The 25,756-nt window shown below is 38.9% G+C and overlaps 1 protein-coding gene across 1 annotated transcript in view; it reads left to right on the plus strand.

Annotated features, from left to right (window-relative positions):
* The first annotated feature begins 5,308 nt into the window (after positions 1-5,308).
* The window catches only part of LOC136833478 (ubiquitin carboxyl-terminal hydrolase 9X-like), a 525,953-nt gene continuing 505,505 nt past the window's right edge, over positions 5,309-25,756 (plus strand). Inside the window, 1 exon segment of the mRNA XM_067095694.1 lies at positions 5,309-5,441. The gene's annotated coding sequence lies outside the window, so the exon portion shown is untranslated.

The following is a 25,756-nucleotide window of genomic DNA, read 5'->3' on the forward strand; positions in this document are numbered from 1 at the left end:
TGCAATTTTCAACGTTGCTATTTGAGCTTACAAGTGTGCTGTCTTTTCCTAAAAGGTGGGCTCTGAGACGATGTTGAAATGCAACTGGTGAAGGGTGCTGATAGCACGCTCCCATTTGAAAAACATCCAAACACTGGACAATTATTCGGCATCTTGTAAAATGCAGAGCCATTATTATAAAAAATGTAATCTGTAACATGCGGAAGTATCCTTGAACTGAACTGTAATTGTCCATAAAAGAGTCTAGAGTATAGAGTCTATACCTTGATTCTGTATGTTACAGTTCCTAGCAAGTTCTCGGTAGCATCACGTAAGCAGCATATGTTCGACCTGAATACAGTCAACAACCATTATCCCTTAGAGGCTCGTGCTTAACTTTAGCCATTTCTGTCACAATGTCAGAGAGATCGTTTTGAGATAAAAAAAAAAAGAAAAACTTGGTGATAATGACCTGACAACGGGTGTCATCCACAGGAACTGTTTACGATAAGACCATGGCTTACGCAGCTGCAAGTCATATTCAAACTGACGCAATTTCTGTCACCGAACAACCCACATATCAGGTATATTCTATAAAGCAGAGGAACACTAACTAAGTGTTCAGCATTGATTTTAGCCTTGTCAAATAATCAGTGTTATCGTTAATCTCTGAACTACTGACACAATCAGTTGCAAAATTATGATCTAGTTACAATATTTGCAAGTCTTTGGAATTTTTGAACCCCTTACGACAAAGGTCTTGTGAAGTTTGGAATTTCTGAACCCCTTGCGGCAAAGTTCTTGTGAAATTGAACAGACCCCATAGGTTGGGTAGTGATGTCAGTGCACCTAACACGGTGTACTGTAGACATTACTTAGGTTCTTTGCAGCGTTCCTTCGGCCCCAGCTGCACCCCCTTTCATTCCTTTTACTATACCTCCGTTCATATTCTCTTTATTCTATTTCACTTTCCACTCTCTCCGAATAATTGTTTCAACATTATTTTCAGCGCTGAATGACCTCATAGATCCCAGCGCTTGGCCTTTGGCCTAAATTTTATATTCCAGTTCCAAATATCGAACAGAAATTCAAGGGATGATGCCACAAGCTCACAAGAATGATTGAAAAGCTACCTCTTCATGAGATTTCCACGCTCTGTGCCCTACATAAATATGTAACCAAACTCCGCATCAGTCACTGAGACGTCTACGTATGCCTGACTCTTTTCATTGATCTCTGTGGTCCTCTTGTGTTTATTATCACGCCAACAATTTTCACTAATCGCGTTCTTCGAGACTCTTCCACATCCACATCAGCCCTTTATTCTCCCGTCGGAGATTCTTCATATATTTGATTGATAAGTTATTTTGCTCGTACAGTTGATATTTAATTGACTCGTCCCGTATCTGAAGCTCTTTCACGATTCCTTTTCAACAGAGTTTCTATCCGATGTTCATTCGAGCTGAATAGCAATCCTCCATTATTCTGCAAGGAGGGTGAGTTTTAGAGATGGGTTATAAGAAGATTTCAAAGTTTATTCGTGGTTTGTAGTAATGAAATAATGCACTCTATCACTAAGAGGGTGTGGTCATTGAATGCCCACGAACACCTGAAACTACACACAGCAATGCAGTAGGTATCTTTTTTTTCTGTTGGAATTATACATAGGATCAAAATACTTTGGAGTTATATGAGGCAAGAGAGAGAATACAACTACAATGGGATCAGAAAGGAGTGTTTGCCCAGGGATGAGACACTGGGTTCCGGAATTTCCATTGGTATAATAGAATCTATTCTACTGTTTGCGGAAAGAGTATGCAAAGGCGCTGCTTACGACCAAGCTTTAGCAATGAGGCTAGACTGCTGCGTGTGCAGGATGCCTGGAATAGTCGGAGCGAGCTCACAAATATACAGAGGAGACGAACGCTGGGGAAAGATGTCAAACCAAGATGAACCTTTACACGCCTCTGAGAAAGCTTGTCATGTAGAGGACTCAGTGACTGATCAAAGGATATGGACTCTGAGAGAAAAAGATAAAGAAGGACTTTCGCGTTAGCCGTGATGTGTCTGTGGAACGAGCATTAACGTGCTGCTTTCTAGATGAAGTTCGCATTATTGTATGCATTTAAAAAATTGGTCTAACGGACCTACACATATATTTGCACACGTTTTGTCTTAAATTTTTCTCGAGCACTATTTTCACCCTGTTTATGTGATGAGGGAAACACTGACCTTATGAGATAAGAAGGAACCATTACCTAATTTGCTGCTTTACAGCACAAGAATAAATAGGATCTGAGTATCAGCCGAGACTTTTAATAGCCTATTGATATTGCTGAAAGGGAAGTGACAGAAAAAAATACTGATGAAGTCCACTGATTTTACAGCCGGAAACCTTATCTCTCGTCATGAATAATTATAAGATCCTCTCTAAGTATCTCGTTTTATGAATTTCTCTTTTTCATTGTTAGGTTATTTTCCCCCGAAAATGATTGAACATTGTAGCAAGAGATTTTATCAGTAATGGGAAACAGCGTTTCGGAGTTCGGTTTGGATGAGTAATAATCCGTCCAGTTCCAATGTCGTCAGTTCTCTTCTCGTAATTATCAAAGCTATGACTTGGTGATTTTCCTCCTCGTTTACAATAATGTCCTATTCTGAATGCTTCCTTCGTTGTCTTTCCGTCCCTTTGTGTTATGTGAGCGATCATGTCCTATAAGATTTCCTCCGCGTGGCAGAGTGACACGTATACCTATCGGCACTGTCTTAGGGTGGCAAGAAGAAACAATTACAAAAATCATGAATGTAAGGCAACTAATATATTGTAATCTACAGTCTACAAAAAAGGGGGAGGGGGTTTACACCGCATGCGCATGTTCCAGGATTAAAACCAGCGTCAACGTTTTACAAGAACATAATGAAAATAAGTGATAGTAAAATGTGTGAATACAAATTTTTTCCACCTTCCAAACTGACTGAATCATGCCTACGCCCTATCCGTCGGCCTCCTTTCGTAGTTGTCAAAGTCAGCAGTCCTGGGACTGTTTTCCCAGATTCCAATAACCTTGATATTTCATGAGGGGCGGTCGACTGCTCATCTCCGAATGAGAACTTGTCCCCTTGCTACCATAGGCTACCCTTCTCCCTCTTTTTCTGTAACTTCAAGACTTGTTTAGTGTCCCGTTCAATCTTTCTTAATCTCAAAAAGTCGCCACTACCTTGAATGCATATTAAAAAATGCGTTAAGAGAGCGCCTTTGGGATGGTGTAAAAAAAATACTGTGTGACTCTTGCATAGTTTAATTTTGTCAAAAACTGATCCAAAGTTTCTCTGAGAACATCAAAGTTTGCGTGCATTTTGCATTTTGCTTTTTTTTATGTTCATCATAAAGTACCCCGCCTTCTTCATTTCATTAGATTTTTAAAGTTTGTCTTTTGAACATTCAGTCAGCAACAACAAGCTTGATTGAAGGTAAGGAACATATGACAAATAAGAGATCCATATAACACTGGTGTGTGCTACTAAAAACAAATTCACGTACGTTTGAGCATTGGCAAAAAGAGAATGGAACCATGATACAGCCTGGAAACTGAACTGTCGAATACCCGGCACTTTTGAAAGAATTGCTCCAAGAACTAACAAAAAAAGAAAAAAATGTCAAAACCTGAAGTCCTCAGGAAAATTAGACATATATATTCAAGAATAAATATGACAAGAAATCAATAGTTACTTACGAACACTTTCAAGTGTAGCTGACAAATAAATGGGCCCACCAGATGGACCAAATGAGAGCATGTAAGGGGGCCTCCTAAAATCAACCTGTTTGATGATGGTGATGAAAATGAGAATAATTATGATAGCTGCTGCTCTCTCTCTCTCTCTCTCTCTCTCTCTCTCTCTCTCTCTCTCTCTCTCTCTCTCTCTCTCTCTCTCTCTCTCTAAATGCCACATGTCATTAATGTTGTCATCTTCTATATAGAAATGTAAAATAACCCTAGATGGTTAATCACCGGACGATTACATCATTATCGAAATTGTGCTCAACTTTGAGTCTTTAAATTAGTCTTTTTCGTTAAATGTACTTCTGCTCATGAGAGAGTTATGGTTCACTGAAGTTGAAGCTAAATATAATTCTATATTAGGTGCTTTGGTTGGACAAAATCGATGAGTTTTTTCTTACAAGCCGACAGCGTTTTATCCATGTCACAAATAAAATGCCTATAACGGCATATTATTTGCTGATATTGAGAATTCTAAGCCATCTCCTTCATAGTTTCTGTACCAGAAAGTCCAGATGCCATGATGCATAGCCTGAAAATAATTTTCGTGGAAAGATGGTGAAATCTCCAAAACCTCATCTCCAATTTCTTTTATTTCCAGAACGTGTAGTTTTCGGCTACATCTAGAGGATGAAAATTCATAAATAGCTAACCCACCTGAAAACACAGCATAATTAAGGTTTTGGTCATTAGACTCCGAATTTTTCCGTTACATGATCACCCACCTGCCCACATTTAAGGGCAAGTCTTGCATATTCTTGATAATGTTTATGAGTATGCATTGCATATGATTTTGGAGATTTCGTCACTGTCAATAAGTCTACAAGTGCGAGTCACGTGCACGAGTATTTATATAGCTAATTGATACAGTACGTTTGTACTTGCGCACTGAAAGGCAAAGGGGATTTCCTTGTGATCCCTGTTGTGCTTAAACGTAACGGTAGAATTGCGTAATAATTTCTTTCTCTGTTTTCACGAGTAGTGAACATGCTTGGTATCAGTGACTATAATCACGTTGTCAATAACCAAGCAGGAAAGCGGATTTGTAATGAGATTGAGACGACAGTGATAGTGTACATATTACTCATATTGTGTAATCTTATGCAAGCATATTTTCCCCATTTAAACTTTTACAAGTGTTCATTTCTTAATGCATTATCATATGTGGAATTTTATTTGGAAATAAAACAACTGTCCAGGATACTGGAATATTACACGTGAAATTTTAGTTAAAATGTTTAGTTAAATACAAAGTAAAGTATCGTCCCGTGTGCTCACAATGGAGGTAAATGTAAGGGACTTGTATAAATCTCTAAATCAACAAATGAGCTTCTAGTCAGTCACGATGCATTTTGATAATGATGGACGGAATATCAATTTTATTTATAACAATGACAAGGAAGATTTTTTGCCACTTTGTCAAGTCTTAGAATCATGACAACAATCAGTATCCAAAGTTTTTCATATAGCAAGGATCATTTTTTTTCCGAAAGGGGTTGAAATCCGTTGGGAGAGGGGTGTTTGGAGGGTGGCGGGGGTGAGGAGATCCTCTTTTGTTCCACCCCAACGCCATCTAGTGGGTCGCGAGACACCGAAATCTAAGTGTCTATAGACTGTTGACTACACACTGAATGAAAATACCGACAGCCAAAAATCATTTTGCTAGCGTACTTAGAATAAGATGTAAGTATTGGTATACTTGTGTGTGATCAAGTGAATCATTAAAGTACGTAGAAGAGGACCTAAAAATGGTGATTTGTGCGTCTGTCGACAGATATCCGCAGGATAACATATAGTCGCCATTTTGATCGTTATGGACCCCTCCTACTGTCAGCTGTTCACTACGAAAAAATGTATGTTTTCCTCTTAACTTGTTTTTCACGCACGCACAACCGACATCATTGTGAACGTTGGGTATTTCTCTCCCTCTGTCGAAATGAAGCGTTCGTTTGAGGAGGTAGGGGCGCGGGCAGGTCATGGGCACGAAGAGACTCCTTTTGGTTCTGACGATAAAAAACGGGGTTTTGTGATAACCTCTGGGCTTCTTCTGTCGCGCAATCCAACTGTATGGGGCCATCTTTTCTCCTTTCTCGCGATGGACGTTTGAGGAAAGTCGGCCGCGGGGATGATGACGGCACTTTCGTTTCGTTGCTGGTCTCCTCCTCAGGCGACTGAGGAGATTAGGCTACTAGGGAGCTGCTCGATCCCCGTTGGAGAGGCGGAATTTTCCCGTTTCCAAGAATCGAAGCAAGGCTACTCTTTATCTCATAGGCCACACAATGTTTATTCCTTAACCTACTCTAAACTAAGGGTAAAAAGGCTAGGCTGCCCTTTTTATGTTGTTATGGTCATTAGTAGCTAATTGTTTCGTCATCTTTCTTTATTATTTTAGCCTAATGATGTTGCCTGCCCTAGGTTATTATGCAGCTGAGCCTATTTTGATGTTTTCCAATGACAATTTAAGTTAGCCCAAGTCGTTCTTAGATGTCAAGTTGTGACTTCCCACTAACCGAGACTCAACCTATCCAACAATTGAGATGACAAGACTGGGCTGTGTAAGGTTTCTTGTGACCCTTTAGGCTTTGTGAAACATTCAAACAAATGCATGATTTGTCTATGATGGGAAGGCTTGCCTTTCGATGTACAGATAGTGTGTGCTCTGGTAGCCTAGGCCAAGTGATACCTGGACCACTCTCAAAAGCACTCTGTTTACACTAAAACCAAAATGAAATGAGCTCTCAGGGGGGGCTGTTTGGGTCCTCTCCACGTGTGTTTAATTTCTGCATATCTGCCAAATCTATAACAACAACAAAGAGATAACACCATTTCTCCCATTACAGATATCAGATATCATCTTTTTCATTACGCAGAATTCCAAGTCAGTTACATAGGTTCCCGATTGGTAAGGTTTTTTTACGCAATAAAAAGAAACGGAATCAGATTTATTATTGACATGGCATCTCAATTTGGCGCCGTTGCCAGTATTTCAAATGGCTCCACGTGTGTTTAAATCCATGGATAAGTAGATTAAGACTGTCTCCAGGGGCACTTTCAGTGGTCATGGTATGTTTAGAGGCATTTCCCCTTTCCACAAATATCTTAATTTCTTAATATCACAGGTAAAGAATAAATTAGTAAGTAAGAAAATATGAAATAAAGCATAACAAACAGTTAAGTTGGACAAGTAAGAAAATATACAATCATATACAAACATTCTCTCTCTCTCTCTCTCTCTCTGTTGGAAGACCAAAAACATCATATGCCACATCACCACTTTACAAAGTAATTAAGATATCTCTCATGTCATTAACATTAATTATCAAGAGAAAAATGTTGAATATTTATAAATGGGCTATATATAGAATGGTAAATCTTTGTAAAATAATTATCAAAATGTTGAAAATGATGAATATTTATAAATCTTTGTAAAATAATTATCAAGAGAAAATGTTGAATATTTATAAATCTTTGTAAAATAATTATCAAGAGAAAAATCTTGAATATTTATAAATGGGCTATATATAGAATGGTAAATCTTTGTAAAATAATTATCAAGACAAAAATCTTGAATATTTATAAATGGGCTATATATAGAATGGTAAATCTTTGTAAAAAAATAAGAAAAATATGTTATTGCTTATAGGTTTTGGAGAAGAAATGGACTGAAGACAAATCCTAAGCAGGGCAGAATAGGAAGGAGATTAAAATACCTGGAAATGAAAAACAACCCTATAATTTTATGATTATACCCTGAGGGTTTGTCTCGAAAGACATTCAAAGGTCTGTCACGCATGTGTAAAGTCTTCGTTTTGTAAAATTGGCAACAGGGCAGATCTTGAAATGCCACACCAGAGAGGTCTTGACATTTTGGTTTGACTTTATTACCAACTCCATGGGAACGAATATTAAAACAGCCTAGGCAATACTAGCCAAGTCCAAAGACATTAAATACCTTGGTAACCGGAAATTTGTGGAGCGAACATAGAGTGAGGGGTTTGGGCCACTGTGGTTGGCATTTCAGAGGGAACAGAACCATAGCCTACCAGACTTGTGTTTACCTATCCTAATCTTGGACCCCATGCCCTAACCTGGCTTGAGGACTATACTTTTTTTTCTCACTCTGCCTTCTATCCAAATTTGCAATAGATTATAGTAAATTTTCATATTGAGTACAGTAAGTAGACTTAAGTGTGGCATAACAATATCAAATTGTGGAAGTAAAATGATACAGTACCAGATTGATTTTTAACGTCATAACTTAATGAGAGAGGCTAATTCTGTTTAGTCTAGTGCAGACTTTGGTTATGAGTTTACACTTTTTTTAATGTTTTGTAGGTCATACATCAGTTACTCTTCAGATTGAGCTAAAACAGCAGAGGTACCTATCCTAGCTTAATTAGACCTAGCTTATTGCTCTCACAGAACTGTATTTTTAAGGTTAGTTTGAGGGACAAGATTTCAAAAGATACCATGAAGGAGATAAGCTTGGAAATTTAGTTTTACCAGTATTTCATGTTATTTTAAATTTGACTTTTCATTCATGGGTAATGCCTAGTTAGCCTAATTCATAATGCAGTCCCCTCAATGCTTAAAAAGAATGGGCTTCCGATGGAAAACATGTATGGGAGGGTGGGAGTGAGTGGGGATGGAGGAACAGGTAAGAGAGCAGAGCAATATAGGGATGCATCATGACCCAGCTTTCATTACTCTGGTGGGCTGCAGGATACATCCACCCTTCCACCAAACCAAACCCAAACAGCCAGAGCAGAGAGTAAAATTTAGCGACACATCCAAGCCTAACCTCCCCTAGGGTGCTGGGTTTAATTTGGGGTTATCCTCCTTTCAACATAAGACTATACAATATTACCTCTGCAAATATTTGCCACACTTGGTAGATGCAACTGTAGGTGATGCAAGTTTATTTTGAAGCACATAAAAAACATATTGGAAAAGTACATTTCAGTGGGGATATCATTTATCAGCAGCTTGTAAAATCTTAATGGAACTGTTAAGCCCTTTAACATAGAGTTCCTCTAGTGATGTTACAAAAGCTGGAACACAAAAATTAACTTACTTGGTTTTCATTAGCATATCATCAAAATGTATTTTGATATCCACAATGATAAAGTTTAATTTCTACAATAATGTTTCTGGCAGGAAAAACCACAGCTCTTGATGCAATGACTAGACAGTTTAAAGGTTAGACTAGACACCATGAAAAAATTGAAATCCAAAAAATTTAGTGATTTAAAGTTTCATTGATCTTTAAAATTATAGAACAGTTACACTATTAGCAGACAAGATGAAAGGAATCATATGATTGGTTAAGTAATGAAAATGTTTGACAATATATTTGGCTAATGTCATTTTAGTTATGAAGATAGGCAACAAGCAGCACACTAAACTGAACTATAAGTTAATAAGTACTCTATAATAGATAAGGTGCTATATGTAAACGAACAAGAGGCATAATTTCTGCAGCCCAACAAATGTCTTTTAAATTATACAAGTGTAATGTACTTCACTTAGAAGAAAATACAGTATGTTACAGTTCCCAAAGCAGCGACAAAAAATAATCCAGAAGTGCTGTAATTAACATTCGCTTGTGTATGGTGAGGTTCAGTAACCCTATTGTTCCTGGTTCCTTGTTTATTTGTTTGGCAGCCCAATTTTTGTTGTAGCTTTGTAGGTTAACCTCCATAAAATTTATATCTGCATTACAGCCCTTGGTTATATCACCCACAGCTAACTGTAAATTGCCCATAAATGACCCATTTGCACTTTGCAATTTGTCTATTTTCTCAGAGTTGCAGGCCAACCCCCCCTTGCCTGTTTTCTCAAAGTTGAAGGCCAGACCCCCCCCCTTTGTCTGCTTTCTTAAAATTGCTGGCCACCCCCCCCCCCATGTTCTGCACATGTACACATGAAGATTTTAAAAGTACTGGTATGCTTCTGGGCATCCAAAAATGTACATGCCAACAACTATCAGTGCATAGGTTACAAATAAATTGTCATCATACGAAACATTTCAGTAAATACTGTTTCTTAAGGATAAACTGCTATACTCTTTCTAAAATGTTTAGATCTCTCTGGCGGGGTTGGTTGGGTCTTCACAGGTAAGGCATATCTGCCAAATGTATAACAACAACAGCGAGATAAAATCATTTCTCCCATTACAGATATCAAATAAAACCTTTTTCGTTACGCAGAATTCCAAGTCTATTACATAGGTTCACGATTGATAATGTTTTTTTAACCAATTACAAGGAACGGAATCAGATTTTCTATCAATATGGCATCTCGTTTTGGTGGTGTTGCCAGTACTTCATGCACGGATCCACGTGCGTTTAAATCCACGGATAAGCAGCTTAGATTTTCTCTAGGGAGCACTTTCGGTGGTCATGGTCATCACGGTATATTATGTCTGGAGGCATTTCTCGTTTCTACATATACCTTGATTTCTTAACATCGTAGGTAAAGAATAAATTGGTAAGCAAGGAAATATGAAATAAAGCATAACAGAAAGTTTGGCAAGAGAAAATAAACATTCGTATACAGACAGATCTCTGTCTCTCTCTCAGAAAAATAATAGAAATATATCACCTATTTCTATAGCATTAATTAAATACTTTTAAGTATCTAATTGTGTAATAATGATAAATGTACATCTATCTACAAGTGCTGACAAAATAGATAAGGTGATCATATGTAAATAAAAAAAAAAAAAAGCTGTAAGATTTAGAAAAGAGAGAGAGCAGGGCAGAGTAGGAAGGAGATTAAAGTACCTGGAAATCAAAAGCCCCAAAAATCTTATAAGTATAGCCTCAGGGTTTGTCTCGAAGACATTTAAAGGTCTGTCACACACGTGTCAGTTGCCTGTTTTCGTAAAACTGGCAACAGGGCAGATCTTTAAAAGCCTCGCGAGAGAGATCTATTCGTCGTGGCAAGAGTATAGTCCTATTAACATTTAAATGTGCTCAGAAAGTTTTGAAAACAAGAAAAATTGCAATACAGGATTTATGGCAAAGATTATGATGTTCACCAGGTTGCCGGAGTAGCAATAAAGGTACAGTATAATTAAGGAATTTAAAAAGTAAAAGCAGAATCAAGAAAATCATTATTTATAATTATATAGTGACAGATTTTTCCAATGGCATATATATAAAGGTTATCATAAGACCAGTACTATAATTTAAAAGTGTACAGTATATTTTTTATAAAAGATGCAGTTACTTATAATGAAAATTTGGAACAGTGCAAAGATTTGCAATGGTAATATTGGGCCCATCAACTCTTGAGTGACATCAAAATGACCTCGTTTGGCAAGGAACCAGAAATATTAGTTAGCTTAGAAAAAATAAGCTATACCATAGTTTGTAAAATTTTTTTTGTACAGTTAGTAAGTGCCTCAACATTAGCATGGCGTGCCTAAGTAATTTGCTATGAGTACCATTCCTTGAAACTTGTACTATTTGGAATGAATCATACCTGCTGGTCGTGTAGTTAGGTGCGATTGGCATACAAAATAAAAAGAAATAATGCTTGGCGAACCCACTAGGACTGTCTCTGTAATCACCTGTTTCCCACCAGAAGGCGCTGGAATGATTATGTTTCTGTCAGAAGTCTCCACACCGTGTCCTTGTGCAGACTGTAAATCTACGTAGTAATAATTTTGATTTCAGGCTTATTTCTCCTGTACAGTATTGTGCTTGTTTTCTGTTCATGCATTCTGTCATCTACAACAAGCAGAGACAAAAGCATTAGGCTGTATAGGAAAGAGTTTGTGGAAACTGAATGTTTCGGTTTTGCATGGCCACATAGCCTATATGTTAGCCTAGCTATTGGGGCACGAGTTTGATTTTCTTGATGTGAAAATAATGAGTGATCTGATGAGAGGATGAAATTTTGTGAAGTATCGGAAGATGCTAGAGGCCGGTAGATTACATAGACAATTTGTTAGGGTACACCGTAAGCCTGCTCAGTCTTTTCCTGTTGTCTGCCAGTATTGCTTCCCCTCCTCCCCCATGAGCCTTCCTGGTAGCTTAGATTAATTCCTCTCACCCCTTTTGTTCCCTATGTTGTTTAGACAATTGAGAAATATTCCTTCATTATGGTTAGAAATTTGACCATATATATTAAGGCGATTATATTCCTCCCCTCCACCCCAAGTGATTTACCTTTTTTTGGTTTTCCCGTGAGAGAGGTGTTGGAGCCTTGGCGACTGTCTGTAGCCTGCCCTCTGGACTGCCCTAGGTCCATTGGTCTTCTCCATGGACAGGGAACCATGGTGTGTCTCAGGCCCAAGGTCTGTGTCCTTCCCCACCAATCTAGCTGTCTCTCTGGTTCAGATTCAGTATGTGCTCCCGATGAGTTGTTTGGTAGTTTGGTGCTTGCGTTTGCCGGCTTACGCGTCATCCAATTTAGGGGAGTGATAGTGATGTGTATGAAATAGTCAAGTTACTTATGGAAACAGGCATACCGCCTTACACTTGCTCCAGTAGTTTTGAGCCATGCGTCAGTTCTGCTATCATTTGCTCGCCCAGTATTGTCCTCTGAGCGGACGATAACTCTTCCCGGCTTACTTCAGTTCATCCCTCTATCGTCAGGTATTCATCACCTTGTGACAATTATTCCCTTTCATAATAGCGGCTCTTCCTTTCCCGCTGCTTACTTATCTAGAGTGAGTTAACCTGGTGATAGAATGTCGCCCACTTATTGGCAGTTGCCTCTTAAGCATTGTGCGGACATCTCCGTAAACGTCATGCAAGAACCCTCTACCCTCCCACCCAGCTGTCTGTCTCTCCCAGACATCCGGTCTTTACTACCAGTGTTCCATGTTGTCCTTGCTGATGTTCCATGGTTTGTCACCTTCTCTGGCATTTTTTCTCCTCACCGTCATCATCAGGTAGATTGCCGTTTTCTTCCGTCTCAGTTCCTCCTTTTAAGACAAGGGGTGTCAGTTGTGATTTAGTTGATTCTCCTTTAGTATTTAAGCATTGCTCACCTTGCGTTGTTCCATTTCACTTCCTTTTGCTGAAGATGAATCCATTGACCAGCACTCTTTAGTTTACTTCTACCTTGGCTCCTGTTAAACAAATAAGAAGTTAACACTGATTATGGTATGGTGTGTTATCATGGAAGTAGAGCCTGTGGGAAATGGATGAACAGTCAAAAGAGAAAGCTAGGGAACTGTTTAGTGTTAAATAGCTCTGGACCTAACACCAATAGTGTATTGTACTTCCAGCTGTTTGTAGAGTGAGCTCTTAGCAACCAACCAACCTAGGCTGTGTGCCAGCATGTTGCTGGCTTAATCTAAACAACAGAGGCGGTCTCAGAAGTGAATCCTTTAATGCTGGTTCTCAGATGCTAGAGCATATATTTCAAGGTTTTGAAGCTGCTTAGAGCTGGGTTAGAGCTTAGATACAATATAAATTTTGTCACCGTCCTATGTTCAACTTGCAAGTTTCAAGTTCTTGGACCAAGGATGTGAAGACTCTGTAAGCAGAAGTACCATTGAATTCAGTATTTTGTTCTTAGCACTATATGTGTATTACTGCTAGAGTAATTCTACATATATATATATATATATATATATATATATATATATATATATATATATATATATATATATATATCTTATATATATATATATATATATATATATATATATATATATAATATCTTATAATATATAATCTTTATACGTCTTTGCATTTTTCCCATTATTATATGGGGTAAGCAAGATGCCTTCTTTGGAGGACTTTGATTTGGCGGTGGGGTAGGCCGTAGCCTCGATCGGCTGCCCTGCCTGACATCGCTTAGACCCCGGTAGCGAATGTGTACATGTTACCAAATCCCCAGCTCCCTTTCTCCCAGCAGCGAGGAGAACTGGGCGAGTAGGTTGACAGTTCAAGACGTGTGAGGTGTCTGTTATGTTTTGAAGGTGTTGGAGTGGCTTTGTTTTGTGTGTATTAATCTGTAACACCCATTTGCTTTCAGCAAACCTATCCGTTGATTACATACGTAATCCCGGGTGTCTACACGGATAGCAAAGTGTCCACCTCTCTGACCGGTCGGCTGCGGGGATTGAACCCTCGCCATAGACTTCTATGAAGTCTGAGGTTGCTGCTTCTACCAACCGAGCCATCGAGGCTCCATATAATATATATATATATTCTGTACCAGAACTCGACATAATTGGATTTTGACATGAAATGTGAAGTAAATTTTGCATCAGAGCTTGAACAATTAACCAGATGAATCATATGATGTTTGTAAAAAAAAAAAAAAAAGTTTCGGAATCCACACACGCTGCTGCTGTTGTTCGGAGACGTACACGCTTGTACAGGTATATCGTCATTTTTTTGGCTTTCTGCACTGAATTTTCATCCAATCATGGTTCCCAATATGTTAGGGTATCACATTTATTGAAAGATGTTGTACAGTGATTTTGTACACTATTCCAGTAGTCTGTGTATGAAATTTACCATAAATACTGAACGTAAACAATATTTATGTAATTAGTACCGCGATACGCCATCAGGGTGGCGCTTTGGTTTGTTTACATCCGCTCATGCCACAAGCTGCCAAGTGCTGACGTAACTTGGGAAGTTTTTCTTAATTTTATGATAACAGACGTATAGTAATTTGGCTTATTTTTAATAGTGTATTATTAATTTTACCGTAATAATCAGGCTTGTTTTTCAATATTATTATTAACAGTTTTTGTGTGTACCCGTTACAGTACATTCTGGTAGTGCCTATAGGCTACCTAGCCTAGCCTATGGCGCACGGTCTACCATAGGTAATACTGCCACATTGGTCATAGGCCAATTTTTTTGATAGAGTATGCATTTAAAAATTTAAAAAGTGCTTCTGATATGGTAAAGTTATTTAACTCTGAACTTATTTAATTGTAATTTGTGTAATGTTTTGTATAAAAAGGCAAGGTTGGGGTAATGACTGGTGGTCAGGAATGGATTAATCCATTTTCAGTTATTTCATATGGGAGAAATTGATTCAGAATTCGACTAAATCGACGAATCTCGACGGTTGCTTCTTCTGAAACGGATTAGCGTCGAGGACCGGGCTCTACTGTAAGTGTGTGTGTATATATATATATATATATATATATATATATATATATATATATATATATATATATATATATATATATTGTATATGTAATGTTTTATATAAGTAGCTTAGCAAATAATTACATAGGTATAGTTTCCACGTGCCACGGCAGCTTAAATTTTAAAATTCGCGGGTAACACTTCAAAGTTTGGTGCAGATGACTGGTCCCGCCCACGCATGGGAATACCAGGAACGACTTAGCAGGCAACCACACTCTGTTTCTGCCGCACTTGAGTAAACACCAAATGTCGATGGCAGCTTAGTTCTTAAATTTGCAGGTTGGAAACTGGATTTTGGTGAAGTATTATCGCTGATTTTGGGTAGCCTTCAAGCCTACAGCTTTCAGGAGTCAGTATTTTAGTTTTTTATTATTAAGATCTGATTAAAGTTTATCATATTTCGCTAGGCTATAGTAGTGAATTCGCAGTCAAATGGGTTAACTACCGGTAGCTTAGTTTACTGCGCTACCACCTTTACCATTTAATGTAATAAACGTAAACATAGCATTCATTGCTGAAGCATTATTTACAGTAAAATGAATTACTTTCTGCAAATCTCAATTAATGTTTGTTAAGATTTGCAACATGTCTGTATGTTGATACTCTGTGTACTTCAACTATTGTCGGTAAAGGTTAACTTTCCTTTTCCAAAAAGCATAACATAAATATTGTTTGCTACCTGTCCGACTCTTTTGGTAGTAGACACATATTATCTGAAAGTCTCTATTACGGGATGGCCCCAGGTAGAGGGTTAAGATACAGAAGATGGCGAAACGTCGGCTTTAATGGTTATAGTGCTGTTACATCTTGCTACAATCGACTGTGCTTCCCCAATCCCAAACCATAACAACCCACAATGCACCAGTCATAAGCAGAACCTCGACATGTGCAGTATAATACGCAAGACTTAATACATAACAATCTCAATGTTTGATAGGATTTGAGATATGTATGTACAATGGTACTCAGTGTACTTCAAACTGTCGGTAAAGGTTAATTTTTTTAACTATGTCGGTAAAGGTTAATTTTTCTTTTTCCAAATAGCATAACAAACCTAATATTGCATTCGCTATCTTGTTTACCGATTAGCGTAATGTAACGTAAATATTGTGTCCTCTACCGATCGAATATTTTCAGTGATGGAAACACATCTGCAATCTTGAATTTTGTTGGTTAGGATTTGAGATGTTAGCATTTTGGTACTGTGTACTTCATAACATTAAGAATTAATTGAGCATATTATTACACTTTCCTTTGCAGAGAACTGAAAAGTGTAAGGGCAGGAATGCAGTAGGAGAGAATTGTGCTTAATGTTTTGGTTACGATGAGCTTTAGCAAGAAGACGTTCACGTCAGCCGAGAACCGTGCTTTGGCATTGGTTTCAGGAGTACATAGAATAAACAAGATGTATTGTGAAAAGTTCCACATTTTTTTTTTTTTTTTTTTTTTTTTTTAGCTCATACTAAGAGTGCCTAGTAATGCTAACCAGCTCCCAAGCTACTAGCTCGCCTGGCACCAACTGCTGAGCGCTGGGCACCCACAATTGACCACCTCGGCGCACACTCTCGGGTGCCGAATGCCTGCTTTCAGGCACTTCAGCGCTCACTCTCTGGCACTGAACGCCTGCTCTCAGACACTTAGCACCAGTTACTGAGATCCTGGCACTAAAACTCTTGGGCACTCAGCACCAGTTACTGAGATCCTTGCACCAACTCTCTCCTGCTGCTGGCCCTCCTGCCGTTTTTATCCACTTGCTCCCATGCCTGTCTCCCTTGCTTCCTTCCTGTGCCATTGCCAGTCTTGTGTCAGGGTTAACAGATGTTAACCTTGAAGTAATAGTGAAGTGTTGTGCAGTGGAGGAGGTGGCTACTTGTCCCTCGATGCTCCTAGACAAAAGTCACTGTCAGACTCCCAAGCACCAGGGAGGAGGCAAACATGAAGTCCAAGGGAGGTCGGGGGATTTACACAAGGGTAGTTGCTCCCTGAGTCAAGCCTGTTGCCAGTCCCAGGTATCGACAGACGGCCACTGGACAGTCGTCTCACTGGATGTGTAGTGAAGGGGTACCTATCGGGCCCCTTGACTCTCCTAACCCAGTCCCTGTCAGACTCCCATGGACCAGGGAGGGAGCATACTGAAGTCCATGGGAATCTGGAGGGGTTTGCCCCTGGGCAGCTTCCCCTCTGTCGAGCCTGCTGTCTGCAGGTGTCGACGGACAACCATTGTAAAGGCGTCCATAGAGATGTACTTTTTGAAGTTTTTGCGCGAATAATGAGTAGATACGTTCCACAAAGAAATCCGCGAATACATTAGTCCGCGAATTGTGGGGGTTTACTGTATACGGTAGTGTAGCCTACATTATATTGTATTCTATATTCACATATTGTATTATAAAAAGAACATAGCGAATATGCATCTTTTCCATGGATCTTGTAAAATGTTATGCCTTAATTCACTGTATCCAATAATATATATATTCTTATATTGCTTTTGTATTATAAATTGTGATCATAGCGATCAACGTTTTGGTTTGGAAATGTTTACGCTGTGTTTATTTCTCCGCATTTAACTCAGTTCAGAGCGCTTTTCTTGCTTCTAGTTAGCGCAAATGAATCTCTAGATACTTTATTTATATGGGGCGAGGTTATTTTTCGTTATACTGTACAAAAGTGTGTTTAAGTCGAAATATAACTTAAATACGTCATGATGTGAAATTAATTTAGCTGTTTTTTTCATTATTAGATGACGTTGGCTGTTTGGGTCATTTGTTTTGTGTAAAAAAAAAAAAAATCAAAATTCTGTTCGCTTTTTTCACTTGATTTCATCATAATACAGGCTTTATGTATTTATCATTTATTGGTATAAAAATAGCAGTAATGTGTTCTGTCATGCCCATTAGTTTTGATTAAAATACTTTCTCTCCAATTTTAACCCTTTAACGCCGAAGCCTTATTTACAAAAACGTCTCCCATATGCCGCGCGTTGGTGAGTTAGCGCTGAAGCGGAAAAAAGTTTTTTCAAAAAATCACAGCACGCTTAGTTTTTAAGATTAAGAGTTCATTTTTGGCTCATTTTTTTGTCATTACCTGAAGTTTAGTATGCAACCATCAGAAATGAAAAACAATATCATTATCATATATATATATAAATATTGGAATATATGGTAGTTTAAAAAAACTCGTATATAATTGTATACAAATCGCGCTGTAAGCAAAACGGTTAAAGCTAATGAGTTAATTTTTTTTAGTTGTATTGTACACTAAATTGCTATGATTTTGGTATATAACAAATTTTAAAACGATCAAAGCAACACAGAGAAAATATTATCACAAAATGATGCATGAATTCATAACGCGAGGGGGAATTTAATTTTTTTTTTTTTTTTTTTTTTCAAAAATTCACCATAAATCGAAATATTGTGCTAGAGACTTCCCGTTTGTTGAAAAATGAAGCTAATTGATTGAATATTACTAGACTGTAAGTGTTTTAGCTTACAATTGCAGTTTTCGACCATTTGGTCGAGTTAAAGTTGACCGAAAGTTGAATTTTTCTATGTATCGTGATTTATATGAAAATATTTCAAAACTGATAAAAGCTACAACCATGAGTTATTTTTTGTTGTATTGTAAATGAAATTTGCACATTTTCATATATAAAACTTTATGTAATGACTAATATAAAACGGTGCAAATATTACGACAACGAGACAAAAGAATTTCTGAGATGTTCGGCTGAGTTACCGGCAAGAGACGTAAGGAAAATGTTTTTTAAAAATTCACCATAAATCGAAATATTGTGCTAGAGACTTCCAGTTTATTGCAAAATGAAGGTAAACGATTGAATATTACTAGAATGTAAGAGTTTTAGCTTACAATTGTGTTTTTTACCATTTCGGTCCAGTTAAAGTTGACTGAAGGTTGAAATTTTGGCAGTTATCGTGATTTATGTGAAAATATTTCAAAACTGATAAAAGCTACAACCATGAGCTAATTTTTGTTATTCTACATGAAATTGCACACATTTTCATATATAAAAGTTTATGTAACGACTAATGTAAAACGATGCAAACATTACGACAACATGACGAAAGAATTTCTGAGATGTTCGGCCGAGTTACCCCGCGCAGACGTAAGGAAAAAAATTTATTTATTTTTTTTTTTTTTTCAGAAATTCACCATAAATCGAAATATTGTGCTAGAGACTTCCAGTTTGTTGCAAAATGAAGGTACATGATTGAATATTACTAGAATGTAAGAGTTTTAGCTTATAATTGGGTTTTTTTTACCATTTCGGTCGAGTTAAAGTTGACCAAAGGTTGAAATTTTGACAGTTATCGTGATTTATATGAAAATATTTCAAAACTGATAAAAGCTACAACCATGAGTTATTTTCTGTTGTATTCTACATGAAATTGCGCACATTTCCATATATAAAACTTTATGTAACGACTAATATAAAACAGTGCAAGCGTTACGACAACGTGAAGAATTTCTGGCGCGGGCGTAAGGAAAAAGTTTTTTCAAAAATTCACCATAAATCGAAATATTGTGCTAGAGACTTCCAATTGGTTGCAAAATGAAGGTAAATGATTGAATATTACTAGAATGTAAGAGTTTTAGCTTACAATTGCGTTTTTTGACCATTTCGGTCGAAGTCAAAGTTGACCAAAGGTTGAAATTTTGGCAGTTATCGTGATTTATATGAAAATATTTCAAAACTGATAAAAGCTACAACCATGAGTTATTTTCTGTTGTATTGTACATGAAATTGCGCACATTTTCATATATAAAACTTTATGTAACGGCTAATATATAGAACAGCGCAAAAATTACGACAAAATGACGAAAAGAATTTCTGAAACTTTCGCCGAGTTACGCATGGACGTAAGAAAGAAGTTTTTTTAAAAAATTCACCATAAATCGAAATATTGTGCTAGAGACTTCCAATTTGTTGCAAAATGAAGGTACATGATTGAATATTACTAGAATGTAAGAGTTTTAGCTTACAATTGCGTTTTTTTACCATTTCGGTCGAGTCAAAGTTGACCAAAGGTTGAAATTTTGGCAGTTATCGTGATTTATATGAAAATATTTCAAAACTGATAAAAGCTACAACCATGAATTATTTTCTGTTGTATTGTACATGAAATTGCGACATTTTCATATATAAAACTTTATGTAACGGCTAATATAGAACAGTGCAAAAATTACGACAAAATGACGAAAAGAATTTCTGAAATTTTTGGCGAGTTACCAACAGGCGTAAGAAAAAGTTTTTTTAAAAATTCAACATATATCGAAATATTGTGCTAGAGACTTCCAATTTGTTGCAAAATGAAGGTACATGATTGAATATTACTAGAATGTAAGAGTTTTAGCTTACAATTGCGTTTTTGACCATTTCGGTCGAAGTCAAAGTTGACGAAGGTTGAAATTTTTTGTAGTCGACGTTTGCTACGCCCAACAGTCGTTTAAGGGTTAATTACGGTCCAGTTTCATCCATGTTCCCAATGCATGATAATTTATAGTCATTAGCAGCTTGAACATTGTTTTCTCAGCTTCAGCTCCAACTTGCAGCATAAATTTAGCAGTGCATTTCCTTGCTGATCTTTTATCCATACTGAATAAGGTATAATGTAAAAATATATCAGTCCTATTCTACTTAACGTCATTTGTACTATAACTACGGTAATTGTGTATTACCGTACGATGGTTGAAATAGAAGCCAAATGGCTGTTGTTATCCGATTCGGTGATAAACAAAACAACAGTTTCTTGTTCGGTTGTTAATGGCTGTACGCATTTACGCAAGAGTTTATGGCTGTACGCATTTATGCAAGAGTTTATGGCTGTACGCATTTACGCAAGAGTATAACGTTACTAACAATACTTTTATCATTCTCTGTTACTTTTTAACTAGAAAATAGGATAAAGAGTTGGAAGAAAAGAAGTTGGTCTATTGTAATTTGGTCTCTCTCACTGCCTGGTAATATGCTCCTGCCTGCACCCACGGGAAATCAAAAATTATTTTATAAATATTGTTGTATTGGTATTAATTGCTTACCCTATTACAAGATCGAATTATAATAAGGTGAACTATTGTAACTCGAGCACTATCTGAGTATTTTAATAGTTTTATCACCAAAAGTGCATTTAGTCATGAAAATGAGATGAAGATACAGTAATTAGTGAATATTTCTCAGTGAAAAATACCGTGAATGGGAAGATTTTCAGTGAATAATGTGTATATATGTTCCATAGAGAAATTCGTGAATAGGTGAGTCCGCGAATCATGAGACCGCGAATACAGGGGGTTTACTGTATCAGAGGGACAGAGCAGTGGATTGTCAAAGTTCTGAGGGAGAACTACTCCATTCCATTCAAGGAGAGCCCCTTTTAGTCCCTTCTCCCATCATTTTGGTGAATGACTTAAGAGGCTCCGAAAAACATTTGGCCCTTTTGGAGGAGGTCTTCTCTCTCCTTTAAAAGAGAGCCATGTAAGAAGTTGAGGACATCTACTCCGAGGGCTTCTACTTCTGTCTGTTCGTGGTCCCCAAGTCGTCTGTGTTTGGAGACCAGTCCTCTACATAAGCTACCTCAATCTCTTCGTCCAGAAGTAGTAGTTCAGTATGGAGATGAACTAACTAGTCAGTCCTTCCATTCACCAGGGCGAATGGATGATAACCTTGGATATGCAGGACGCATACTTCCATTTCCCTATCCATCCAAACTCCAAGAAGTATCTAAGGTTTGTCTTCCAGGACACAAACTCAGGCACCCCACAACAGTGTCTAAATGCCTGTCTCCTCTTGGAGCACCCGGCACCAGCTCCCAAGCGCCCAGCACCATCTAAAATCTTCCAGTTTCAGGCTCTTTGCTTTGGCCTCTCTACGGCACCTCAAGTGTCCACTCAAGTCCTCGCTCCTGTAGCAAATGACTTCATTTTAGGCATAAACGTTAGTCTATATTTGGATGACTTTCCTCTTCAGTCCCTTTTGAGGGAAAAGTGCGAAGGACTTGAACATCTCCTCTCTCAGGAACTGGGAATTATCATCTACCTTCAGAAGTCCCAGTTGCCCCATCGCAAGAGTTCCTCTATGTGGGTTATGAGTCTCAACTCTCAAACTTTTGAGGCTTTTCCATCTGCCAAGACAATCACCAGCTGCCTCCAGACGGTCCACAAGTGTCTATCCCCATCATCTTGCTCAGCCCATCAGTGGACGAGCCTACTGGGGACTCTGTCGTCCATCAAGATGTTCATAAAGTTAAACTTCATATGAGAGTTTGACAATTCTACCTCAAGGCCAACTGGGACAGGGAATCACAGCCGGACACTTACAAGAGTCCCATAAACCCGGAGATCAAGTCTGACCAGCAATGATGCCGGTCTGAACGTAAACTTTTGGAAGGAAAGCCCTTCATCTTGAGCCCAGACCTAGACTTCTATTCAGACTCCTTGGTTGTAGGTTGGAAAATCCTCTTGGGGAACCAGGAAGTTTCTGGGATATGGTCGCTGGAAGAACAGAATCTTCACGTCAACATCAGGGCTGAGAGCAATTCACTTAGGGCCTCTCGACCGTAGTTCACAAGACTGTGATATTCCATTCAGACAATACCACAGCCCTGATGTACATACGGCAGTGAGGAGGCACTTATTTTCTCTGCCAGACAGCTAATGACCATCTACTGTGGACAGATCAAAGTTGAGTGAGTCTAGTCACTCAATTTATTCAGGGCAAACTAAATATTCTGACAGATGAACTGAGCCATCAAAAGCAGGTCCTTCCCACCAAGTGGACCTTGGATCCCATGGTCTATCAGAATATGCAAAACTACGGCGCAGGCTGACATTGGACCTGTTTGCCACCTCAAGGAACCATCGCCTTCCTCTCTTTTGTTCTCAGACCCCAGACCCTCTAGCATGGGCAACTGACGCCATCCTGCTAGAGTGGTCCTACTTGGACCTCTACACCTTTCCACCCTTTAACATGGTCAGGGAAATGCTGAACAAGTCTTGAGCTCATCATAACGTTACGATGACTCATGTCCCATTCTGACCCATGAAAGAATGGTTCCAGGACCTGCTATGGTTGTGAGTCGACTTTCCAAGATTCCTTCCCCAAAAACAGTGTCTACTTAGACAACCTCACTTTAAGAGATAACAAAGGGTTGTCTGCTCTTGCCCTGACAGGCTTCAGACTATCCGGAAGCTTGTCAAAGCGAAAGGGTTTTCAAGACGTCCTGTAGAGGCTATTGCAAGATGCAAGCATCCATTTCCTAGCTGCATTCCAGACTAAGGGGCGTCTTCTGAGACGTCTGTGACCCAAATTGCGGATTTCCTTCTTTTATCCAAGGAGATCTAGGAATCTCTCGTCCTCCACCATTAAGGGGTACCAAGCTGTGTTTAGCTCAGTGTTTAAACACGAGTCCTGAATATTGTGTCAATCCCAGATTGTAACGGACATAGTGTTGAAGTGGCTGAAGTGACAGGTCCCTCTTTTGAACCTCTAGTTACGCTTCCCGGAGGAACCTTACTTGGAAGACTCCCTTCCTCGTGGCCATGGCTACTGCTAACATATTAGCAAGTTCTAAGCCATCGATAAAGGGTAGGCTTTTTGTTTCAAAAGGAGATGCAGTTTGCTACTTTATCCTTGGATTTTAGCCAAGAACAAGGACCGTTCCAAGCCCTGGCGACATTCTTTCTCCATGAAGACCTTAACGGATACCTTGGCTCTGAGGAAGAAGAGAGAGTTTTTTTGTTCTACCAGGTCTTTAAGGTATTTCCTGAGCAGGACCGAGAAGATCAGAGGACCATCTAGTAACCTCTGGTGATATGTCAAAAGCCCATCTCGCCAGCATTGTCCTTCGTCAAAGACATAATTCTGAGACGACTCTCATATTCAGGAGGACATTTTGCCAACTTTTAAAGTGAAAGTTCATGATGTCAGGGCAGTCTCTTATCTTATTAGCTTTCAGGCACATATGTCCCTCACTTCCATTTTCAAGAAGTTGAAACTGTGTATGAAAATTGCAGTACCTTGGGGCCATTTTCACTGGCTGGCGTGGTATTGGGGAGGACCTATAGAAATCTCTTTTTCTCCTACTATCTCTTTGCATTGAAGTAGGGTGTCAAATTTTCGGGAGCCAAGGTGTACAATGTGCCTGGAGTACCCACCAGTCTCAGTGGTTGGGTTGTGGTGTTTTCAGTGTAGGTGAAAGCATTGTCTGGTTGTTTTTTATAGTGGTACTGTGCCCAGGACAAAGGCACATATACAGGCAGTCCCTGGTTATCGGGGTTTCGTTTCGACAGCGTAACAATAACCGAAAATCGGCGATAATAGCGCTGATCCTCGGTTATTGGCACCGATAACTGGGAATCGGTGTCGAAAATCTGGTTATCGTCGTCACTAGACAAGCGCCGTAAAACCGTATCGCCAATAACCGAGGCTGCCGATAACCAGGGACTGCCTGTATATGCTTTGCTAGCCATCGGTCCTATCCTTTGCTGCAAAGCTGCCACTTAAGTACAGGCAGTCCCCTCTTACCAGTGGCATCGGTAAACTGCTATCCAGTTTTATGGCGCTTGTCTAGCAACGCTGTTAACTGGATTTTTAGCGTTGATCTCCGTTTAGCAGCTCCGATGTCCGGTCAACGGCGCCGTTAATTTGGTTATTAGTGCTATTATCACCGATTTTTGGTTAGCGGTGCTCGGCCAGGAACCGAAGCCCCACAGTTAACTGGGGATTGCCCGTAGGGGCAACCCATGGCTTTCCTGCCACACCACTACAGGTTAAGATGAGCACCAACCGGAGGCAGCATTCACCTGCAGTAGCTCTCTTAACATGTTAGGAAACAACCACCTTTGTTTCAATGCCAGCAAACTTTTTATTTCAAATTCATTACTTTTACTTAATGTTTTGGAGTAGAGTATGTCCATGTATCTCACCTCCTGTAAGTGTGGGATTCAGCTATATAATTACAGGCAGTCCCTGGTTGACGACGGGGGTTCCGTTCCTACACCGCGTCCTAAGACGAAAAATCGTCGAAAATCATAAAAAATCCAAAGGAAACCTTACTTTTAATGCTTTGGGTGTGTTTCGCCGTTTTGTAGCCATATTTCTTTCGTCAGATCAGCGTCGTAACCAGTGAAATAATTTCTGATGAATATATTTGAAAAGCGTCGTAACCTTGGAATGTCGTAAGCGGGGGGACTGCCTGTACTTGGTGAGTTACTTATAGGAAATAACATTTTCATATAAGTAACTTACCAAGTAATTACATAGCTATAAGATTTCCTACCACGGCAGCCTAAAAATTGAAAATTAGTGGTAACGATTCAACTAGCTAAAGTAGGTGGTTAACCCTGCCCACTTTCAGGGTAAGAAGAGGATCGACGTGGCAGAGAGCTTCATTTGTTTTCTTGCCGGCGTTTTCAATGTAGTCTTAAAGTGGCTGTAAGGCCTAGCTTTGGAACCCCTCTGTTTGATCTCTCTAAGGGATCTCACTAGAAAGACTCTTCCTTGTCCCCTTAGCCACCGCTAAACACGTCGAGGAAATCCAGGCCATTGACGAGAGTAGGTTTCGATCAGTGAGATGCAGTATGCTCTTTCGGGTTCCTTGCTAAGAACAAAGACCCTTCCAAGCCCTGGCCCTGTTCCTACTCCAGTAAAAGTTTAGCAGACATCCTTGGACGGGAAGAAGAGGAGAGGCTTCTCTGTTCAGTAAGAAGTCTAAGGTACTATTTTCAGAGGACTGAGAAGATTAGAGGCCATTCTGGTCATCTGTGGCGCTCCGTTTGGAACCCTTGTCATCCCGTGTCAAAAAATGCAGTCTCCTATATTTTGAGTGTCCTAATTTCTGAGGCACA

The sequence above is a fragment of the Macrobrachium rosenbergii genome, chromosome 51 (genome assembly GCF_040412425.1).
Source record: "Macrobrachium rosenbergii isolate ZJJX-2024 chromosome 51, ASM4041242v1, whole genome shotgun sequence".
NCBI lineage: Eukaryota > Metazoa > Arthropoda > Malacostraca > Decapoda > Palaemonidae > Macrobrachium > Macrobrachium rosenbergii.